The sequence below is a fragment of the Elgaria multicarinata genome, chromosome 8 (assembly GCF_023053635.1).
Source record: "Elgaria multicarinata webbii isolate HBS135686 ecotype San Diego chromosome 8, rElgMul1.1.pri, whole genome shotgun sequence".
NCBI classification, from domain to species: domain Eukaryota; kingdom Metazoa; phylum Chordata; class Lepidosauria; order Squamata; family Anguidae; genus Elgaria; species Elgaria multicarinata.
The window spans coordinates 77,419,549-77,438,659 of record NC_086178.1 but is presented as its reverse complement, the minus strand read 5'-3'; the positions used below and the strand labels follow the sequence as shown (position 1 = coordinate 77,438,659).

Genomic DNA, 19,111 nt, shown 5'->3' with positions numbered 1-19,111 from the left:
TAGACAATGACTCTAATGTGTATAATGTGGCTAATGAAGTAGAAATCTTAAACTAATCATTTACATGCATTTCATACAGTATTTCTAGTGGAAGAAGTTTATAATCATAAACAAGTGCAATCACTTATGTTAAGCAACCCATGGACCTAGTCAATGTAGCACAACAGCCATTATGCAAAATTATGACATTAAGGAAAAATAATCACAACTATTGCAGACTTTGCAATTTGCACTGTTTATTGTTCCACTGTAAAACTGATACTTTCAAGAAACAAAGCTTGATAGCGATATCCCTTAGCCCCCTTTGTTGTCCTGAGTTTGATTTGAAAGCGGTTACTTAGGCAAAGTCTTTACTGTAATGGGCACTAGTACAATACTCTACTTTAATGGGCATCATGCTGAACATAATCTGTCAAAACCAGTCACAATAAAGGTATTCAACTGATTATGGCAGTACAATTGTATTTAATAATTTATGTAATTTATATTGAACTTTAGAATTGCTATTGGTATAAAATCCAAACACCAGCCATCTAGTCACATTTTACAATCAGAAATTAAATCAGAGGGTTACATTGGTAGTTTTGTAAAGAATTCATTAATTATGATTTCATAGCAAAATTGTGTTAAGCAAGACTACACACACAAAAAAAGGATACTTTAGTTGCGCCTTATAATATAAGCAATTCGTAGGCTATGCTCTGCCACCTATAACTTAATATTCCCAAAATAATTTAACTTCTATAATACTTACATTTAACTGACAGTTACAAAATGCATAAAGTATGCTTTGTTTGTAATTTAGTGTATTTGAAATTGCATAATAAGTCTGTGTTATAATACCAAAAAATTACATTCTGCATCTATCCAAATAACCCTTGGAGTGTACATGTTTTAATACAAAGAATTAAACACCACTTCCTGAAACATTATATTGTAAGGTTCACTGGTATTGGTCAAGAATATCCTATGCTCTTCTATCAGGATGATTAATGAAGGCACCTTTTTCACAGAATGTCACACTCTGCCTTTTTAACAACTGACCTTTCATGGAATACTACTGAACTCATAATTCCACTTTTGTTCAGTTTCTTATTAGTGGAGTTAAAATTAATACTTATGGGAATGATGGCTAAGGTAATGCACAGTAAATCTTATAGCACATCAGACCTCTATGCAGACTACCCAGGAAATAGTACCTGCATTTGTCCATTTCAATAGAATAAGCATTCTAATAAAACTCTGTGTCCTTTCAAAAGACAAATTAGGTCAATATTCATCTTTCTTTCAAGTTTACAGCTGTACTCATGTAATAACTTTCAAAGTTTGGAAGTGCTAAAGAAATGGTTAATCCCTATGCATGTAAAAGCATTTTAATCTTTATTAATTGTTGGGAGACTTTCATTGCAAGTATATATTACAAAACAACCTCTAATTCATATTAAACTTTAAAGGAGACATTTTAACAGCCACAATTAGACAATCCAGTAAAACTAAGGCAACCTACAGTCTAGTAAAGGCTTAGATTTACCCCATTTTTACCTACCCACCGTTTGTCCCTAGAAACTTAAATCATTCTTCCTCAAGGAGGAATGTAGCAAAATATTACTGCTGCTGAACTATCCCATAAATGCATATATCAATAGTCTCTCGGCTTCTGTAGAAATATTCAATCCACCCAGTAATAATGTTTGACTTCCTAATTCTACAGTTTGCAATATGAATCTGTCTGACTCACAATACACAGGGTATTTATTAAATGAGCACTTGCCCTTCACTCTAAAGTTCTCCACGAACTTGAATGGTTATTGATCTGCACATGTGCGGTCAGAGTTTAGTAGACCAGGAGCCCAAAGCCAGCAGATGTGATGAGTGGAATGTGAGTATATGCATGCAAGATATTTGTATATCTGTGTGCAGTAATCCCGTTATTTCCTCCTCAAATTGACATGTAATTAATTTACAGACGAATATTGTGCTCTATTGGCTTCACTTTATCAAGTAAACATTGTGCAACACTCCTGTTTTAAAGTAGTAAGCCTGAAACAAAAAGTAACCAATACTGCAGAATTGCAATAAATGTAAGCTCTGGTGAATTTAAAAACCGATAATGCTTAGGCCTGTTTCACATGCAGTACAATCTTCTTCAATTAGACAGGGGCCCTTTCCAAGGGTTATCCCAGGAAAATGGAGGGATCATCCCTGCCTGCTCCCAGGAACCCCTGTGTGGCATTTGGATGCACAGGGATGATCCTGGGATATAGGGCTGGTGCAGACATGTCCAGGATCATAGAGTAGTAGACATACATCCAAGCATCAACCTATTAGCAAGCATTTCTGGCATCTTTTCTATTGGGCCTTCTGCTTGGTTTGGATCAAGCATGTTAGAGAGTCCAATCTATCCATCTCAAAAGGGAAGCCACTAGGAGGGCTGCATGCCCTGCTCCCCAGGAATAATATCAAGATAAGGGGGTGGCCAGGTTGCTGGGAGCTAGCTCCCCCTTCTCTGCCACACTTGGCTCCAACTGCCTGTAGTCCTGGGGCTGCATAAGTAAAGGGAAAGAACACTCAGGCCTCAACTATTAGTCAGCCATCAATAGCTATTCAACCATGGAAAACCAGCAAGGGAAGATCAGCTTGTCCCAAAGTGCACTTAAATGCCTGCTTATCACCTTGTTCTGAACCTGAAAAACCAACCTCCCTCACTTCCATTTTCCTCCACTCCCCTTCCCTTGTGTTGCTTGCCTTTTTAATTGTAAGCCTAATGGCCAGGCCTGCTCTTTTTCTTATTGATGTGAGCTGCTTTGGAAGACATTGAGTTATTGTGATGATCGAACCTAGAAACTCTGGATTGTTTAGGGTTTAACAAATGAGAATTGCCCCATCAACAAACTATGGATCAATTCGGGGTTGTTTGACCCCTAAACAATTCATAATTTGTGGGTTTGGATCTCATGAAAACAATCCAGGAATGGGATAATTGAAAGTAGAAACGATGAGTGTGCTGGAGTCAGCTCACTAGCTTGCTGGCACTCAGCCCTGACTACCCATGGTTTAAGCATCACATGGGTTCTTGTTATGTGAAAACTGGGCCAATAATTGTCTGAAAAGTGGATATTTACAGTAAATAAATGATAGGTTGTTGTTGTTGTTGTTTTACCAAGGAATCCTACATTGCTGCCTGTTCTAAAACCTTTCTTTTCTTTTACCTGTTTGTTACATTGGTCCCACTCAAACCCCAAAGCCTTTGCCCAAAGTGAACCTATTTACCTTATGTCTTTCGCCCTTCCCATTACCTCCAATACCAAGACTTGCTGCAAAGAGATCCTAGCTACTCCCCAAACCCTCCCACTTCAAAAGCAAGCCCACATGTTTTCCAACCACTTCATCCCTTTCACTTACTGGATCTAATGAGGTGGAAGGGAAGCCACCACGGAGGTGTTGTCACTGGAACAGCATATTGCTCCATAGCTTCTGACACTGATAAAATGCAAACAAAAACAGCCAAAAAAGGTAAGCACTGCATTATGATGCCAGGCTTTTGTATATAATTTGTCAAGCCAAGTGGAGCATACTTAAAAATAGATAAAACAAAAATAGAACAATCTACCTGCAAATCATAAGTGACAATGCAATAACATGCATATTTAATGTAGGGATATAGAACCTCTTTAAATTTTCAAGCTTTGGGGGAGTGGGGTAGGGGAGGGAAGAGGGGAAAAAAATCTTCCAGAGGAAATCAAATGTTTGGGGAAACTGAAATACATGCAAAACTTTTTTTTTTACATATACTTATTTTACTGCTTCAACGACATAAAAAGCATAATTTATAAGTTAGTTAACATATAAATTGCACTATTTGGCATATTTATAAAGTTTAGTGAGTGCTCCTATGCACGCTTACTCATTAGACCTACTCTGTTTAGTAAGTTTACTCCCAGCTAAACGTGCATAGGATTACAGCCTCAAAATAATAAATTTCTTGTAGTTCAATCATGTCTACTCAGACATAAGTCTACTGAATTCAATGGTACTGGCTTCCATATAAGTCTGTATAGGATTGCAACCTTAACTGCAATGCAGAATATTCAATCTGTTAACTGTTATTGGAATCTGTAGTCTCATGGTTACAACCTCACAACAATATGGAAAACAGGAAGATATAATACCCCATAATAAAAGAAAAGAGGTACAGATGGTTGATCCAATTTTGTGAACAAGCTTTGTTAGGTAGGAAACAGCAAGAACCCTTAAGACCAGAGATAAAAGGGGGGGCAGACTTTGTTGGAAAATTTACATTGCTCGTAGTAAAACGTAATATATACATGCAACAACAACATAGAATCAGTACATCAAAGGCCTCTATGAGAATCAAGATATGGATACTCCCATGGAAAAATCCAACTGAGAACCAATGCAGATACTCAGAAGGCACATGAAAAATGCCCCCCTCCCAAATCAAGCTCTTTCTGCCCATAAAAACAAGTATACCAGGAAAGTGGATGATTAAGCAACAATGCATTTAGCCATTGCCTGATGTCTGAAATCCACAAATGAAGAACACTACATGGGTTGTAGTTGAACAATCTAGGAGCAAGAGAAGGTTGCATTTCTTTCTCTTAAGTTCCAATAATACCCATATAATCTTGCTCTCATTGAACTCCCATTACTAATATACCAGTAATAGGCACGGTGGGGAACCTCTAGCTGATATTGGTTGAGCTGCTTTGATTAGGAGTGAGCAAATTGTGGCCCTCCAGATGTTCTGGCCTACAACTCCCATTATCTCTCACCACTGGATATGCTGTTTAGGGGTGATGTGAATTGTGGACCAAAATGTCTGGAGGGACATATGTTGCCCACCCCTGTGTATAGAGGCAGGCAAAACAGCCTAGAGAAAGAGAAGTAAAAGAAGCAGGAACCTAGTGTAAGAGAAACCATGGGACGAGAAGGCAACAGGTCAGGGAAATAGGAAACTTAAGGCAACAAGAGTTGGAAAAATACTACAATGGAATGATGGGAATTGGTACAGGATGGAAAGAGATGATTCTGGCATGCAAACTAAACCTTTGAGTGAGGTTAGACAGAAATTAGGGGATGTATATGGGCAAAAGATGCAAATGTGATGGAAGCTCAATTCCCAGATTGTAGCCTTTGTAGCTAACATGTAGGGCTGTTAAGAGAAATAAAACAAAAATGCTGTGATATTTTCAGAACAGGTTTCCTTAAATACTCAAAGGGTTAGACATACTTAGGGTAGACCCACTGAAATCAATGCGACTGCTCTAAGTATCTCAGTTACATAACAAATCCCACTGATTTCAGTGGCTCTACTCAAGGTATTACTAAGTCTGGATCCAACCCAGGGTTTTATAACAGGATGTCTTTAAATGAAGTCTTCTAATGAGAAAGCCCGTGAATGAATTCAGTCCTGTAAACTCTGAGCAATGTTAAAAAATGAACTTCAATCAATCGTCACTGCTTAAAACTCTCTGGCCTAGAACAAGCAATACTAATTTCTTCAAGATATATGGATTATAACAATATGACTGATTAATAAAGAACTGAAATCTCAATATCTTTTGGACTTTTTTACTTCTCAGAATTAAAACTCATACTGGAAAGTTTGAACATTCTGAAATGCAGTATACTCATGCAAGGAACACTATGAATTTATTTGTGCACCCTTTTGTTCTATAATGTTCTTTTCACTTTTTGTATTATACCCAAGAGGAAAGTATTTTACAAACATTTAGTATTTTGTTCACTTCAGAATATGCAGCTTCTCACTTTTTCATTGCCATTTCTTGCCTACCATTAGAAAAGGCTATTTCAAGAAAGACAAGCAAACACATTTCTGAAAGACATGCTGTCATATTCCCAAACATATCCTCCATTTCACACAGAGATAAATCTTAAAACCCAGAGGATATCTGCATAAACGAAGAGCGGCTGAACAACTTCAAGAGTTACAAGCAATATTTCTTTGCACACAGAGAACACATGTGACCAACAGAAATTGCAGCTAGCTGATAGAAGACCCCAACCATGACCAACAGAAATTGCAACCAGCAACAAATCTAACCAGAAGAGAAACCAGGCTCAACAGACAAGCAGACAAGATGGCTCAACTGAAATGAGATTATTGCGAAGATGTTAAGCATGTATGCAAATCAATACTTCTTCCAGGCATTGTACTCATGGAGCAAGTCAGAATATAACTGGGAGAAGTCTACTGGATTGAAATTATAGCCCAAGAACAAGTGAATGAAGACTAGAAAGGAAGATACCTAGAGCCACCACAGATGTAAGCTTCTATCAGCATTTCAGATATTTACATATATTTCATACAAGATGTGTTTAAAAATCCTTCAATGTTTTCTTTATCTTAAGTACAATTACTCAGTGTAAAACTTGTAGGAAGTCAAGCCATTTTGCATGTTACTTCAGAACTCTAATAAGAGCTATAATTGAATCTATATAAAAGTATTTGAAACTCAACTAGAAATAATAATACCTCTTCCTGATTGGGTTATATCACAGGAAAAAAGGTAACTCCTCAAATAATCAAAGATAGCCGGTGGGGATGGGGGTGATGGTAGCATGACTTTGTACTAGCAAAGAAATTATTTACCCCTTGAAGAAGTTCTTATTAAAAGTAATTACTTTAACTATATAGAAGGCACATGTGAGACCTTGTAAAGGTACTAAGAAGTCTGTCCCATGCCATGTTTTGTCTACAAATAATTTGCTAATCTAATCTAATGTAAAGAAAAGAAGGAAAATATCTTCTAGAGTATTCATTCAGCATGTTGTCTCACATGCTCATAATTCTGGTAGAATTACTTGCTTGTAACTGTTGTACTTTGAGAATAGCTCATATACATGCAAGCATATGAAAAATTATAAATATGTAGATGTCAGTCAGGAGACATCCTCCATCCTCGGAAACTCTTCATATCAGGTGTCTTATATTTGAAAATATATGGGTTCTCATAAGAGCAGACATCTCTAGAAACACTATTATGATACTACACCATCAGAGGCAAGGTTATAATATATAACCTTCTCCGTGATGGTTCCCTGTTTGCGAAAGTTTGTCCTGAGGAACAAACTTACAAGTTTTGTGCTACTGATCCTTTTTAAGGTCAAAGGACCACATTATTATTTCTTATTCTACAGTAAGTACAGGGGGTCCCAATCAAAATCAAGACCCTAGTATGGGAGTTAGGGGGACTTTAACCATTTCACCCTTCTGCAGTCATTATTAAACTGTAGCATTATTTGAATACTATAGCTAGTTACTTGTAAAAAAAACCAGGTTATAAATGTAGCAATGATGGATGGCGATGATAAAGAAGAATGTATTTATCAATATCGAGGAACAGAGCAAGAAAATCTCCTAAGAAGTTTAGGCAAACCTAGTTGCCTCAAGAGCAGAAAAGTTGCCCACTTTGGGAGCACTTCTTAGTTAGAACCTACAATCACATTGGGATAACATACAACTGGAATTGGTAGAAATGCTTGTTTCCACTGGCCTGCATCACACTCACCATGTGATAATGGGGAGCAGTATATAAATATTGTAAATAATAATAATAAATAAATCTACGGATAATAAGATTTTAGGTCTACTTTTGTAGGTTTAATTCAGATGATTTGTACTTTAGGCTATACAATATAAATGGTACAAGATTATATAAAGTTGTATACATCACACAATATAGTTTACATTTCCCAGGAGCAGTTATCATGGAGAATTAAAGAATATAAAACATTCATTTTTGTTCTATATCTAGAAATATAATAGAATGTAAAATCTATATTATATAGTGCAACATGCTTGCTATAAATGCATTGTTACTGGTTTAACATCAACATAATTCCCAAATATTTCATCATGTCATAAACTATAAATTGGGCATTATTTTTAATTAGCTATCTCTCTTTACTTGGCAGCCATCAAGCTGAATTTTCCCCAATTGATTTTACTGCTAATAAACCTGCCAGACTTGTCAATCAGTTTTTGTATTGTTGTCATAGATGCTCATACTATTTTTGCTAATTAAAAATCTATCTTTGCACATATTGTGCTTTAATAAGGTGTCTGGATATAAAACCCATAGCTGTAGGTCATTAAATGTAAATAGCAAGTGACAAAGTAGTGTTGGAGATGAATCATTTGCTAGGCCACTATACCCTAAGGGCAAAAGAATCTACCTTCAACTTCTCTTACACTAGGAAAATAAGGTTACCCCCCCCCAAAAAAAATCCCTTCCAATATTTTATACAAACTATATAAGAATTATTTTATATATCTTTCAGTTTCCTAGTTATCTAGTTTCTAAAAGTAGGAAAAAAACAGAAATCCTCTTGTCCTTGACTTTTGGCAATAGCACAGAATAATTGGAAAGCTAATTTTAACATGTCTTTTCAGGGAGAAGACCACAAAAGTCCATAGCTTAATAGGTCCATCAAAACAAGTCCGCCCTGTGGCATCCTCACTCTAGCAATTGACTGAAAAGAGTCAAACAAATTAAGGATGGTATAAATAAAGAACATAAGAAGTAAAAAGAGTATTATTGTGTAGAGGACTCAACAACAAAATTAGCCTATTAAAAAGTTAAACTAGCTTCACACTAAAATGAATTTTGGATACATTCAGAGAAGATGTGCATAGTAAACATTTGGAGTATCTCAGTAGGGACATCCCGGGGTATTATTTATTTATTTATTACATTTATATACCACCCCATAGCCGAAGCTCTCTGGGCGGTTTACAAAAGTTAAAAACAGTAAACATTTAAAAAGTATACAAAACTTTAAAACCCTCAGAAACATAAAAACAGCAGTTTTGGGGTCCGTTAGAAAACAAACTTAGCGTTGTTAAATGCTGTTAAATGCCTGGGAGAAGAGAAATGTCTTGACCTGGCGCCTGAAAGATAACAGTGTTGGCACCAGGCGATCCTCATCAGGGAGATCATTCCACAGTTGGGGGGGGGCACCACCGAAAAGGCCTTCTCCCTTGTTGCATCCTCCGAGTTTCCCTTGGAGTAGGCACTCGGAGGAGGACCTTAGATGTTGAGTGCAGTGTATGGGTAGGTTCATGTCAGGAGAGACGTTCCATCAGGTATTGCGGTCCCAAGCCATGTAGGGCTTTATAGGTTAAAACCAGCACCTTGAATTGGGTTCAGAAATGTATAGGCAGCCAATGCAACCAGGCCAGAATCCGTTTTATATGCTCAAACCTCCCTGCACCAGCTATCAATCTGGCCGCTGCATTTTGCACAAGCTGCAGCTTCCGAACCGTCTTCAAAGGCTGCCCCATGTAGAGGGCATTGCAGTAATCTAATTTGGAGGTTACCAGAGTATGGACAACTGAAGCTACGTTATCCCTGTCCAGATAGGGGCGTAGCTGGGCCACCAACCGGAGTTGGTAGAAAGAACTCTGAGCCTCAAGTGACAGAGATGGTTCTATGAGAACCCCCAAGCTATGAACCTGCTCCTTCAAGAGGAGTGCAACTCCATCCAGAACTGGTTGAACACACATACCCCGCATCGTCCCTGTGTGTCCAAATAACACACAGGGGATCCTGGAGGTAACCCAGAACGACCAAGGGCTTTCACCGGTATATAGGGAAACGTGGAAAACCCAAGTTTTCCACAGTCTCAGGACCATCCCATGGAGCGTGGGCCATGTGGCTGCTGCTCCCAGGTCCTCCCGGCATCCCCGCATTTAGCAGGGACCGTAAAATGGACACGGGGCTACACAGGGGCAGTCCATGCCCATTGGGAGTGGGGGTGCGGAACGGGTTCGGGTTGTTGTTGTTGTTGTTTTTAAAAATACCTTTTTCCCCCCATAGCTGTGCTCCTTATCCCTTTTCAGAAAAAAAATGGCGGCTGCAACATCATGTGGCTGTCAAGACGCTGGTGGAGGATCACATAAGCTGGTAAGTCCGCGATCCTCTCCCCTCCCTCCCTCTACACCCTATGGTGTAGACATGCCCCAAATTGTACCAGCTCTAGCAACTGAATATTGAAAGACTTGCATGTATTTTACAGAATCATGTGTAGTATGGGTACATATGTACAGACCTTTAGAAACATCTAATGAATGCACACCAAGCACTGCTTCTCTTCTCTGTCCAGATTTACAAGAGAACATCTCAACAGATAGCCCAGTCAGGCTTCTGAAAGAGCAGAGTGGGCTTCTTACTCTTGAATAAATCTGCTTGCTGGGAAGGCGTTGGCGCCCAGCTTAAACCAGAGTTCTCTCCACCCAACAGATTTGCTGCAGTCTCTCATCAACCGCAGATCTTTACGCTGGGAAGAGTTCTGTTTGCAAAAGAGAAGCTGGAGTCCTCCAAACTAGCAATTCTACTCATTGTAAACAGCCTCTTTAGACAGATGACAGTAAGGAAGGGCTCCATTTCATGTGGTAGGCAAGATCCCCACCCGTACGCCAGCAAGCAAGCAAGAGAAACATCACTTCCTGCCCAACCTCCTTGAACAGGGACACTATTCAGGGATTTTACCTGGAACCTGGTTTGAACAGCACCCGCTTTTTCTGGGATACTTTCCAAGAAAAAATATCACCTGCATGTTTAACATAGGAGTCAGAATGAGAGAGAATGGTGTTGCATTAAAGGAAACATTATATGCCCAGTAGCTTACTAAATATCAATGAATTCTCAACATTTAATTAATAGTAGCTTCTGCTGAATAAAATCTATTCATTGCAGGGAATGTAGTAATGCAGCATCCTGATTTTGAAAAGTGATATACGTATGAGACTTTGAGCATAAATGTTGCAATTATAATTTTTTTTACTGTAGGAAAACATTACCAACCTAACAAAGAAAAAAGTCCTTGACCAAAATATCCGAGGATATTAAACTGAGACGTAATCTACTGATGCAAATCATTACATCTATTTGCATTTGCTTACTGAACCCTAACACAGAAATTAAACTACATAGAGTGGGGGGGGGAAGAGCTGGTTGTGCATGGTTAAAAGGAGACATCTTGGAGGATCCAAGCTCTTTCATTAATTTCCCCACTTCCCCTCATTAACAAGTAAAATGTTTTTACTGCTTGAAAAGTTTTAATAAATAGGAAAATGCAGGGCAGCCGACATAAGTTTTTAATGCAATATACAAAAGCTTTTAATATTTTTACATACATTAATGAAAAGCTAAATTTTATAAGACTTCATCTGTGAAGGAAATAAATACTACATGTACAATTACGAGTCTCTTATAAATTTTTAACTCTTCCATTTCATGTGATACATCAATTAACAAGTCAATTAAATAAACACATAAGGACTGGTCTGTTTAAAAAATAACCTGTGTCATCCCTTTCAATTCTCCTTCCAAAAAGTTTTTATTATTTTTTGTTAAGAATAGTGAAGAATAGCCTGCCAGAGACCCAGGTTCAAATTCCTATTCAGCTGTGAATTTCACTGTGTCAGACTAGGTAAGAGTAAAGTACTAAAGCTCTTTGTAAGGAAAGGCTTACAGAACACAGTCCTAACCAAAGACAATATTCAGTTTGTGGGTCCCTGTAAAAACTTTTGGAACATGCCAATACTTACTGCTCTAACTGTAATCTGATGTAAATAACTACTGCTTATGAAAAGCCATAGCACAATAAAAGTATTGCTTCTTAAGGTGCCACTGGCCTATCAGCTCTGTTTTAGACTGGAGTTTCTGAACATCTTCATAGGCAACCCACTGTACAATACACTGCAGTCGTCAGTAATGTAACCAGCGTTCTGAACCAGTGCCTGGGCACGGTAATGGACTGGATGAGGGCTAACAAACTGAGACTCAATCCAGACAAGACGGGAGGTACTGTTAGCAGGTGGTTCATCTGTCCAGCGAGGTGATGTTTGCCCTGTCCTGGACAGGTTTGCACTCTCCCTAAAGGATCGGGTCCATAGTTTGGGGGTGCTCTTGGATCCAGAACTGTCACTTGAGGCACAGGTAAACTCAGTGGCAAAGAGCACCTTTTATCAGCTTAGGTTGATATACCAACTGCACCCTTATCTGGACAAAGATAGCCTAGCTACAGTTATCCATGCTCTGATAACCTCTCGTTTGGATTACTGCAATGCGTTATATGTGGGGCTGCCTTTGGAAACGGTCCAGAAGCTTCAGCTGCTATAAAACAGGGCAGCACGGTTACTAACAGGTACTGGCCGACGAGACCACATCACGCCAGTCCTTTTCCAACTTCATTGACTGCCAGTTTAGGTCTGAGCCGGATTTAAAGTGCTGGTATTAACATTTAAAGCCCTAAACGGCTTGGGGCCAGGCTATCTGAAGGAACACCTCCTCCCATATGTACCTGCCCGGACCCTAAGGTCATCCTCAGGGTTCCTTCTCCGCAAGCCCCTGCCAAAGGAAGTGAGGCAGGTGGCTCCCAGGAGGAGGGCCTTCTCTGCTGTGGCACCCTGACTGTGGAATGAGCTCCCTAAGGAGGTTCACTTGGCACCTACATTATATGCTTTTAGACGCCAGGTGAAGACCTTTTTATTCTCCCAGCATTTTAACAGTCTATAAATAAATTTTAACTTGAAGTTTTAAATTTGTAATTTTGCATTGCTGCTGTTTTTATCTGGTTGAGCTTTATATTGTATTTTATATTATGGTTTTATACTGTTGTTTAATACTTTGAATGGTTTTAATTTTTGTGAACCGCCGAGAGAGCTCCAGCTATTGGGCGATACAGAAATGAAATAAATAAAGAAATAACCTGGAAGTTGCCGCAGCATAAATTAACTGTGGTCAGGATATCTCTATCTAGAAAGGCCTGCAGCTGGTGTCGAGTGGAACAGTGCTCTTTCTCTTATGCCACGTTTGGAAATCTTTCCACAATGTCTCATCGTTCCTGAATGCAGGAACGCAGGTGGCTAAGTGCTGATCAGTTAGGAAGTGAAACAAAGCCACCCAAAATTACTGAATTAGTTCCTGTGTACTTTGGGGAACTCCCTAGGTATGAAAAGTATTTGCATTTGTAAATTAAAAGAAAAGCTTCCTTCAAAGAAAAAAGTTGCTGCCGTTCCAGGCACTCAGATGCAGCCACATGAGAGTTGGGTGAAGAATGGAACCCTGAAAGTGCCCCTGCCCCCAAATCCAGTAAGAATGGCAGGGGCAAACCTCTTAGATACTAGGTCTGTAAAACTAGGGTCTCTGTGGCCCATAAAGACATACAGAGTTTATTTCTGTAAAGAACTCTGAACTAACCAGAAACTATGGTTATTCATGCACTGGAAAGTGAACCAAATATCCTAAATGTCTCCATCTTGGGAGGGTCATCTGATTAGAAAGATCAGTCTGAAACAGCACAACAGAGGCAAGTTTACTAACACATCTATTCTGCTTATGAGAAGTGGGCCTTAAGAGACTTTGCAACCCTCTTTGCTTTAATGCCACATGTTTTCCCAAAGAACCTACATTTTCTGAGAAAAGTAACAGATAGACCTATATTGGATTATTCTGGACTTAAATGGAAACACATGCCAAAAGCAGAGCTTATTCAGTGCACATACATATGATCTAACATCTGTAAGTATACAGAAAAGCATGACTAGATTTAGGAAGATCATACAGTGAAAAGCTGAATTTGTGCCACTTGGAAGGCCTTAATAAGATTAGGAAACTTTTTCTCAGTTTTTAGAATTATGCTGAGCTCTTACAAAAACGTTACCTCCAGCAAAAAGTTGTGTTTCTCCCCCACTCTGTTCATCTAGCTATAAGTATAAACAATCCTATAGTTATCACCTGAAAAGCCATCAGGAGAAAAACTAGCCCAGTTTATTTTTAATAAAAGGAGGATCATAGTATATAATAACTCTTCCTGCCATATCCATTGAATCTGCTGAAATAGAGATTGATGTCCGGATATTTCTAGCAGGGGGAAGTAATATTTCTCTAAAACACGTACTTTTGGTATTCCGTTGCATTTTGAGAAAAGTAGTAGGCCACTGCCTACTCAGAAACTACATTTTAATATCTAAGCCAAATCCATTTGAAAACAAAAAAAGAGCAACACTAAACATTTTATGAATATAGCTTTAGGGAATGATGCAACATGGCTACATATTCCTCCTATTTTCACTAATTATCCTACACGAGCCCTTACTTTTTTTCCTCTTCAAGATGCGTAATGGGCATGAGAAAGCTTGAAAACAAAATCAAAAAATCAAAAATCTAAATTAAAAAAAAATGAGGTAGACAAAATGTCAAATATTAATACTGCCTATGTAATCCACAGAGCCTGATATCACTTTTCCAAACCCTTTGAAACACTGCACAACCCACCATACAATACACATTCTGCTACAGTGGTATTCTGCTCTGGATGGTATACAAGATTTCTCCCATCTTATCCTCACAATGGTTTGGATTTAGAGACAGTGACCTGATTCCCTTGATCAATTTAAGCCACTGTGGCTTATTTAAATCACAGTGCAGGCCACGCACATGTGGGGTGCAATTTCCAAAATCACTCGTCATGCTGTCTGAACCTGAGCAGCATGGCTTGTTGGAGGGGGAAACAACCACAATTTAAATTAGCCATTGTGGCTTATTTTGATTATGCGAATGGGCCCATTGACTGGTCTAAACCATCATGTAAAAATCTTCACAGCTGGGCAGAAATCCAAATCATTGACTCTTCAAGCTACTCTACTGAAGGCCTAGACTGGAAGTCACCTCACCAGCACCACGTCTTTTTGGTTTTGGTCTAGGTTTCTTTTCTTTTTAAAAAATGATAATAAGGGGGGAGAAAGAAAGAAAAAGAGACAACAGAAAAAAGACAACTAGAATGACCTGCAATAAAATGTGTGGAGTACTCCTCTTCAGGTTTCCAACCACCACATCCCAATCTCCCCCTTCCAGGTATCTATTCCTCCTCTCTCCAACAGTCAACCAGCATTCCATGCACACTGAGCATGCTCAGTCCTCACTGGGCTATTTTTGCCCCCCACCCCCACCCCCGCCTGACACCTCTTTCTACTGCAAACCTTGGGGATCCAGCAAACCTACTGATTCCTCATGCTCTTGTGCATGGATAGTGCCATTTTGGCTACATAAGGATTGGAACTTGGAGAATTCAGTTTTCTATATTACAGTACACAAAAAGTTAAAGCTGGCCCCATTTTGCAAGTTAAAGTTGAAAGTAGGCCCAGGAACTGGAAAAGGTCAGAGACTACATTGCACAAATCTCCATTAATTAGTTAACTTCCGCATTTCAAACCACTAAAACCAGAAAGAAAAAGCGGAATATTTTGTGTGAATAACATTTAAAATCCTCTAGCTACCTCAACGAGACACTCTGTGCTCAATGTTCCTACCTCTTTTACTATGTGCATAAAGACATCTTTGGAGCAAAATCAATGTTTGCTCCACTTGTAGGGAGGTTTAGTTGATGCTCATTCACGAGTGCTGAAGACTCCCTTGTGCCACAAACAAGGAGACTTGGAGTGAGAGCTTTCTAAATGCTTCATCTCCTCCAACCAGCTAGGGAGGGTAAGATGACTTTCTGGAAGAAGGCACAGGATAAGAAGATTTAAAAGTAATAACATGGATTCCATCAGGAGCAGGCATTGCAAGACTTATAATCCCTTGGTCATTAAAACACACCACACACAGAGAGAAGGTTCTGCTATGCTACTGACTTACTGAAATGAAAAGTGATTTATCAGGACAAAGGGGCACACAACCTTCAGTGCTGCTACTCAGGAATTGTTTTGAATATGAGGTGTAAGAAAATAAATTATTATTATTTGAAAACAATTATTTTTTTAAAAAAATCTTCAGTAGTTTTAAGATCCCTTTCAGAGTTGTACCAGAAAAAAACTCAGCACACTGTGTTAATGACTGAAATAATTGGTTGAAAATTACACCTACATCAGGGAGTACAGCTACAAATAAAACTGGATCTTAAAGAAACTGGAAAGTGTCCATGCAAGGTCTTGACTGTTCATGCAGCAGTATTATTGCATCAGGAATTATCAAAAAGATTTAAACCAGGTAAGGTGAAGAAGACAAATTATGTGTGCTACTTATATTTTAAAAAAATCTTATTTTTTATAAGAACGGCCTTGATATACCTATACAAGATATATTTTAATCAACTACCATAGGAACATAGGTTTCCCCCGAGTCCAATCTGGATATGTGGGGGACTGAACATCAGATGAGTGGCTGAATGAAGAGATTTCACTGAGGCAATTCATGAATATAAATTGGTAGGGGGTATTTTATGTTTGAACAATTGGGAGAATGTTCCACAAATTTTGAGAAATTGTTGGCTAAAATTCCCATTATGGCCTTTAATTCCACTGAATACAAATCTGCAAGATGTTACATCAAATCTGTGGTGAAATACTAAAGCAGAGTGGGATTAAAATGTAACATATTCAAACATACATACATACATACATATTTCTTCTTCAAAAATCCACAGTATCAGGAAAACAAAATTACGAGTTCAACAATTCAAGAGAGAAGCAGTAGAAGAACTATATCCTATATCTTGAGACAACACTCACCTATTTTGTGACTTCATCACATTGTGCATTTTCCCACCTCTGCTAGAGTATGAACAGGTACAGGCAAAGCCAATATGTTTACAAAGGGGAACATCTTAGGAAACTGTTTTATACTGAGTCAGATCCTTGAGCCACCTAGCCCGGGTTTAGGCAGGATTCTTTCCTAGCCCTACCTGGAGATGTCAGGGACCTTCTACATTCAAAGCAGGTGCTCTATCACTGAGCAACACCTATAACACCAACCTATAGACCAATTTAATGCCTATAAAAATCAGCCTGACTCCACTCATCTGTCATAAGATCTGAAAAGATCTCATTCTATCTCGCCAATAAGGAGAATAGCATCTTAACAGCCAAGGCACAGTGTAATGGAATATATCAGCCTAGTTCAATTTATCCACTGCAATGGACACAGAGAACTTATGGCACTCCAGATGTTGTTAGACTCCAACCCCTATCAGCTCCATCTAGCATGGCTAATAGCCAGGGATGATGAGTATTGTAGCCCAGCAACATTGGTAGGGTCACAGTATTCCCACCTTTGTACTAGAGGTTTGAAAAACTGCCCTGATTCTATTGTACTGCCCAACCACCCTGGAGAACTCTTAAAGAACTAATACCCTACAGACAATTTTGAGGCATTGGAGGAATGTGAATTGCAGCTATCTGCTGGGATTGCCCTCAACTCATTGATAATAATGAGGGAGTTTCTCATGGCCTTTGTGATACCCAGTAAGTCTTGAGAAGTTCAGACTGGAATCTGTGTTTTTAGAGTAACTCAAACAAAGAAAATGAAGCTAGGAGCAGAGTGATAGAAAGAATAAACATTATAAGAAGATTCACAGAGTATCAGCAAAATAATATTAAGAGTTACAAAGAATAAATTTGCAACAGACATGACAGATTTGCATAATTATGTACAGCTTTGTGTTCATGAGAAAACCAGAGTAAAATGTTCGAAATAAATAAATGCACATAATTTTCTTTTCAAGAAGCCAATTTTATATATAATTGCATCTATTGTTATGGCTGAACTGGTCCTAAATGTCTGATACTACAATGGCACTTTTCTAGTCTTTGCAATTAAACTTGTCTTTACTGAGAGAAGTCCAAAATAAAGTTAATGACAAATAATTGGCATAAATTACTTTATACAGACCAGGTACCACTGGGTTTCCTATATGTTTGTTCACCATCTTGTATGATGAAGAGCTCTAAAGAACTCAAAAGCTTATACGCTATTTTTAGTTGACCCAATAAAGGTAATCTACGGATTTTAACATTTCTCTTTTGGCCAACGTGACTACTTCCACTTTTTTAATGACTATGTTATAAACAGTTTTCTGAAATCTTTGCAACTTGCCTCCTCCCCTATATTCTGAGATCCTTCTAATCCCATCCCAACCATCTTTGACAGGTGAGTTTCAATATACTTGTGCTGAGTGGCATGCATCTTCCTGCTATGCTCAAGACTCTGTAATAAAGGGTGAATGGATATTAAAGATTTTAGCATGACTGCTGGTATAAGTCTTGAGATAAACAGACAAACTGAGCAGCTACTTGCAAAGGTCCTATTTGGAATTTTCAGGAGGAACCCAAGCTGCAGTTGGCCTTCCAGAAGCAGCTTGGATCTCACTCAGGGTCCCAGTAATGGGAACTGCCCCTTCCCCACAAGTTAATGCATCATAATGCTAACTAAAGTGTCCAAACACAAAGCTTAAGCACCCAAAATATATAAAATGTAATTTACACTGTTTGTAACATGCAGAACTATGCAAAATACCTCTGTGACTGAGGAACACAAACATTTATAACCATACTTATGTTTATTATAATTCTCTGATAGGAGTCTATTAATTTTTTGTATGGGTTTTTGTGTGTGTTCACCCAATGTTCTTATTATAGTATTTACTAGCCAGTATTTAAAACAAAAGAAGGGGAGAGACTGGTCCGTTTTGCTTTTACTTGGTTCTGTCAAAAATAATAAGCCTAGATATTTTAACAACCATTTTCTATCAATGAGATTAAATGTTATATTTCAGCCCAACCTAGAGAGGTTGACTGGATTGGCAGATGTGGCAGATAAATCTTACTTCAACACTGGTGATGGGGCATTATCCTCCACCATACCTGAGAGCAGCAAGTTCTCTTAAGGGGTGTAAGGCAGTACTCCCTAGTATCTGCTTCTAGAGGTAGCCTATACACTCTGCCTAATGCTAGGGCCAGCCAGAAGTTTAATTAAACTTCTGAATTCAACTCCTGCCTGTTTGCACATCCATAAGTGGTGAGTGGCTTTTTAGAAAAAGACACTACTTCTTTCACACAGGAGGGAGTGCATGCAGATGTCAGGAAGTTGCACTCCTTCCACTGTGGCCTGGTTATATCACCTGAAATACAGAGAAAGAATGCTTTTCTCTTCACAATTATTGTTTTATGCATCTGTAAATTTATGCAGATTTCATCAACCAATTAAAATTCAATTAAAACTACAATTGACTAAGATTTAATCAGGTGACAGCATTTTCTTGAATCTATGCACCTAGTTAACTG

The 19,111-nt window shown here is 38.5% G+C and overlaps 1 protein-coding gene across 6 annotated transcripts in view; it reads right to left on the bottom strand.

Annotated features, from left to right (window-relative positions):
- Positions 1 to 19,111, bottom strand: part of MGMT (O-6-methylguanine-DNA methyltransferase) — a 226,452-nt gene that overhangs the window by 156,133 nt on the left and 51,208 nt on the right. The gene's annotated exons all lie outside the window — the stretch shown is intronic.